We start from the raw sequence: 6,000 nt of genomic DNA, 5'->3' as shown, positions 1-6,000 counted from the left end.
TGGGATCTGACACTATCTCCAGGTAGATGGTGTCAGAATTGAGTTAAATTGTAGGACATCCAGCAGCTGTGACCTAATGGAGTGGTATGGAAACCCACCCCACCCCCACCAGCTGGTATCAGAAGTATGAGTGTGATGGTAGTGTGAGCTAAGGAAACACAGGAGAAATGGAGGTTTTTTCTTCACAGGTGTAGACTTTTCTTTCTTTTCATTAAAATTTGTTGACCTTCCCATTTTTCAATGATTTGTTAGTTATTTGGATTCTCAAATGACTGGGCCCTCCCCCAGAAAGTCTGAAGTAATGGTACAGCTTTGGGCACTGGGATTTTAAAAACTTTCCAGATATTTCTAACATGCAGACAAGGCAAACAACCCTTGCAATGTAAAGCATAGAGACCAAGGCAAGCAAACAGAAAAAAAAGCAGCATTTAGAGAAAATGTATATAGAGAAAAAAATCTTTAAGAGTATAATGAACGTAACTGTCTGGCAGAATAAGGAGATCAGCAAATTGTCTTCCCAGAAAATAGTTATAAAACTGGAGAAGAAAAACTTATTTAAAAATGTAGGGCTCTGGAAATTGCCCAGAGGCAAAGGAGAAATTGAGAAAAATGCTCAACTCTGAGAGAGAACAGTGAGAGTCTGTGGCATTCTTGCCCAGGGCTGCTCACTTTCCCCAGCTTAGTCAGCAGGGGCACGTAGCAGGACTGGGCAGGCCACACAAACCAACAGTTTCACTTGCAGAGAAGCCTCACCGGATTTGGAACAAACCACAGTGAAATACATTACATACTACAGAGCAGCTATAATAAAAAAGACAGATGATAGCAAGTGTTGGAAATGATGCAAAGAAACTGAGATGCTCCCACACGGGAATGTAAAAGAGAGGAGCCACTTTGGAAAACAGTTTGTTAGTTTCTTTAAAAGTTAAGCCAGCAATTGTACAACCTTTGTACTACCCAAGAGAAATAGAAACATGTCTGTGTAAAGCCTGTGTACAAATGTTCATAACAGCATTACCTATTACAGCCAAACTGGAAACAATCTAGATGTCCATCAACTATTCAATGGATAAACAAAATGTGATAAAACCATGCAATGGAATATTATTCAACAATTAAAAGGAATGCATTCCTGATACATGCCACACATGAATGAACAGCAAAAATATTATACTAAAAGTGAAAGATACAAAAGACTACATATTGTATGATTCCATTTACACGAAATGCCTAGAAAAGGGAAATCAATACAGGAAGAAAGCAGTGTTTGCCTGGGGTTGTCTGGGAGTTGACAGCAAATGGGCACAAAGGAGCTTTTTGGTGGTGGAGATAATCTAAAATTGCATTATGTAATGGTTGCACAATTCTATACATTAAAAAAATAAAATCATTTACTTAAAATAGGCAAACTATGGTATGAAAATTATATTTCAGTATGGTTTTAAAAAATTTGAGGGTAGAATAAAGACATTTTTAGATGTGCAAAACTGAAAAAAGAAACTTACTATACAGTCTTTCTCAGGAAGCAGTAGGAAGATGTAACTCCCAATTGAAGCAATAAACCAAGAAAAAGGGAAGATATCAGATTATTAAGAGAAAGTTAAAACATACGTTTGTACAAAGAGTTGCACACCATGTCCATAGCAGTTTAATACGATATAGCATAGCCCCCAACTGGAAATAGCCCAGGTGTCTCTTAACTGGTGAATGGATAAACAAACTGTGGCATGCGCATACAATAGAATTAGCAATTAAAAGGAACTGTTAACCAATCTCTCTGTAAATCAGGAAATTAAGGAAAACTTTATTGCTAAAAAAATAACAAACTGGGGAGGCACAGCCCTTGGCTATGAAGCAAAAAGTACGTTCAGAGGAAACTGGGGTTGTTTTTGTAGTAAAAGCTTCTGCCCAGGTTCCTAAGGTGGTCCGGTAATGAGGGATGCAAGCATGTTGCATCCAGATTGGTTGATGTGAGGTGAAGCTGATCGGTATGTCCCATCCAGTCTGTTTTGGCAGTCGCAGCAGGATCATATCAGGGACTGGCTGTACTTTGAAGAACAGACTTCATTTTGCAGTTCTTGCAAGGACACAGACTATGCATACTGTTGACAGGAAGTCTTACCAATAACAAACCATTGATTAACACATGTATTGTATACTGTATTCTTACAATAAAAGTGAGCTAGAGAAAAGTAAATGTTTATTCAAATTGGTGCAAATCTCCAAAAAAATTCCAATATTTTTATTGAAAAAGATTCATATGTAAGTGGACCCATACAGTTCAAATCCATGTTCAAGGGTCAACTATATGCTGTATGATTCCATTTATGTGAAGCTCTAGAAAAGACAAATATTAACTAGAGTAACAGAAAGATCAGCTTTTGCCTAAGGCTGGTGGAACGGATGGACTGGGAATGGGTGTGAGGGAAGGGTGGTATGATAAAAATTGGTCTTTGTTCTGAGTGCCTGGTGCAGAGCTCCTAAAATCCTTGGAATTTCCTGAGTGATAGGAGTGCCTTTTATTATTCATAATGAGCCCTGGTCAACCACACAGAGGTTTATTGCTAACAGAGTGATTGTTGGTGGGCCCCTAGACAGCTTTGGTATAGGGGCCCAGGTGAGGAAGGAACCAAATCAAGTGATTAGAAAGGTGGAACTTTAAGCTTCACCCTTAGTGTCTAGGGAGGGCAGAGGGGTTAGAGCTTGACTGCAATCACCAATGGCCAATGACTTAGTCAATGGAACTAATGGAACTCCACAACAAACCTGAAACCTGGTGTTCTGAGAGCTTCCGAGTCAACGCATCCAGGAGCAGGGAGGCTGGCACACCCAGAAGGAGCTCCTCAGAGAAAGCATGGAAGCTCCTCACGTACACCCCACCCCTTCACACAGTGCCCCATGCCTCTTCCATTCGGCTCTTCCTGAGCGGTATTCTTTTTAATAAACCTGTAATAGTACATAAACTGCTTTCCTGAGTTCTGTGAGATGTTCCAGTGAATTATGAAAACTGGTGGGGGGGTGGGGGTGTTTGCTCAGAACCCCAGAATCTGTAGCCAGACAGGCAGACATGTGGGTAGTCTGGGCAGTGAATTTACAGTTGGCATCTGAAGTGGGAGCGGTCTGTGAGACTAAGACCTTAAACCTGTGGTGTCTGACACTAACCTTGGATCGTTAGTGTCAGATTTGAATTGAAGCAACAGGTGTGGTGTCAGAAAAAAGGCATCACAATTACAGAAGATACCATGTATTTGGTGTCAGGGGAAAAGAAAGAACTTCAGAGGAACCTTTTGGAGTAATGGAAATGTTCTATATCTTCATTATGAGGGTGGTTACATGGTATGTGCTGTACATTTGTCAAAAATCATGGAACTGTACAATAAGGCTGAATTTTTAAAAATGAATTTTCCTAGGGGTTAAGGACACAAGAAAGCCACATCTAGGAGGAGGAGGCAGGGAGGTCCTGGGACAGTGGCTGAGGAGCAGTCGAAGAGAGCCCACTAAAGCAGTACAGGGGCTCTGGGACCTCAGCCAGAACACAGAATGGATAGATTGCCTCCTGTGTTCCAATGGGAGGAGATGCCTCAGCTGAAGGGGTTGGGGACATATTAGTCCCAAGTACATAGAGAATCCAGTTGGTCCAGAATGTAGCGGGGCACTGGGAGGCATGTTAAGCCTAATTAAAAGGCAGTGAGTGGACGTGCCTGATGAGGAAGGGGGCGTATGGTGCAGATGTGCAGAGTCCCAGCGGCTCTGAGAGCCAGGAAGGGTGGCCTCCAGGCCGAGTCCAGCTCCCACGGCGTGAAGCCAGGCTGTACTCCTTTTGCTCTTCCCAGGCTGACATCCATGTGTACTTTCCTTGAGTTACTTTCAGTACATTTCTGTGTTTTATAATCCTAAAGAGCCCCCATACTAAAAGCTCTTAAACATAGGGGGTAGGGGAAGTAATTGTAAAATAAGCCAATATCTAGTACATTTGGTTTTACAAACCAGTGTGAAAAAGACAAAACCTATTATAGGAAAAGGGATAAAGGACATGGATAATTAACAAAGGAAGAAATATGTACGGTTAATGAATGTGAAAAATATTTAACTTTACTGTAATAAGAGAAATGTCAATTAACATAATTCCCTTTTTTGTGTGTGTGTGTGTGTCTGTCAATTTGACAATGCCAGAATTAGTGTGCGTACAGAAAAATGACCATTTTAGGCCTAACAGTAAGAAAGGACTGGCTAGGAACATAGGGCACTCCCTCTGGCTATGTACCCACTTTCTCCTTAAAGCAAAGGAAGGTGGGGATGAGCATATAGGCTGGAGGACAATATAAAAGAAGCAACAGGATATGAACAATGAATTGGTCAAAAATTTGTTTATGGAAGATTTTAAATATATATTTGCCTTTTTTGAAAAACTAAGCACAAAAGCAGAAATTCATTTGATTCTTTATTTAAAAAATAATATACACACATTGTAACAAAATATTTTTCACTTCTAGGGTGTCAGGATACCTCATCAGCATCAACCACTCTTATCAACTTCTCCTGCATCCTTCCAGTAAGCCTGTTTGTTCAAGCTATTATTTTTGAGAACACATTTTCCTTTGAAACATGGAAGGGAAATTACTCAGTGCTTTTTCAACAATAAATGTTGGCAGTTGTTTCATATCAGTACATACATGTGCTCATTGAATGCTTTCCAACAGGGCAGAACCATTATATGGATGACCTATATTTTATTTGGTCAGTTATCTGTGATGGAAGGTTAGGTTGTTTCTAGGATTTGGGTACTACAAAAAATAGTGAATGCACATCATTGTGTGTATTTGTAAACCCAAGTAAAGTATGTGGATATATTCCTAGCTATCATTTATCTATCTAGATATAGACATATTCACAGGGGTGGAATTGTTGGGCCAATATACGTACATTTAAAAAAGGGTATAAACAATTGATGTTGAAAACCATCTTGTAGACCATATCTTAAGGTCAGAATACATTCAACCAAATCTCCCATACCTTCTACATGTAAGAACCATAAGATGATTCTTTCTTTGAGTGAAATACTTTTTAATACCTCAAAGTGCCTTTTGAGTTATCAGGAAACAATCTCTCCCCCTTTTCTGGCTGGAACCATAGAGGGTGTAGAAGAGAAGAAAAAGGCAAACCTTTAGGAAAAAGTAGAGGAATTTCCCGGAGCGGACAATCAAGCACCTGAGGGAAAAAAAAGTTTGCCTAAAAGATGCTTCTAAAGGCAAGGAGGAAGTTTATCTACAAAAAAGCTAGGAACCATCAAAAGAAATATAGGCAGATGGACAGAGAATGATAAGAACAAGGGAAAACTTCTCTGTACCTGTGGGGCCCAAATGGGCATTCTCACCAGGATCGCAGGTATCAATGGTGTGAGGCAAGGATCTGAAAGGTGTTGCAACTTCTTGTCTTCACCAGATCTTCAGTGGCATCTGTGTTAAGCTCAACAAAGCTTCGGCTGATGGGCTGAGGACTGTGGAACCATGTACTGTGTGCGCATATCCCAACCTAAAGTCAGCAAATGAGTGGCTCTACAAGAGTAGTTATGGCAAAATAAACATGCAAATTCCCCTGACAGATAAATTTCCATTGTTCCATCTCTTGTTAAACATGGTGTCATTTGCATAGAGGATCTGATTCTTGAGATCTACAGTGTCAGAAAACATCTCAAAGAAGCAGCTTCCTGTGGCCCTTCAAATTATTATCACGAGGTGAAATGAAAAAAAAGACCACTGTTTTGTCGAAGATGGAGATGCTGGCAACAGGGAAGACCCAGTGGACAGACATATTAGAAGGATGAACTGAGAGGTCTACCGTGATCATTTCTGTAATCTGGTGAGTTAATAAACAGTGGCTTCTTTCAAACTGCAAAAAATAAAATGTCATTCTTAGGGGTTTGTTCTCAAGTTCTTCCTTTGAAGGACATTATGGTTTAGCTGAAAAATCTCTAACAGGATCCTTAGCAGGATCCCCAGT

General features: G+C 40.2%; 1 pseudogene; it reads left to right on the top strand.

Moving 5' to 3' along the window:
• Positions 1–5,221: 5,221 nt before the first annotated feature.
• On the top strand, positions 5,222–5,829 carry LOC118969053 (large ribosomal subunit protein uL30-like; annotated as a pseudogene).
• Positions 5,830–6,000: the final 171 nt, after the last annotated feature.

Source organism: Manis javanica, chromosome 14 (genome assembly GCF_040802235.1).
Source record: "Manis javanica isolate MJ-LG chromosome 14, MJ_LKY, whole genome shotgun sequence".
NCBI classification, from domain to species: domain Eukaryota; kingdom Metazoa; phylum Chordata; class Mammalia; order Pholidota; family Manidae; genus Manis; species Manis javanica.
Note: the sequence above shows the minus strand (reverse complement) of the source record. Positions and strands in the feature narration are given on the sequence as shown.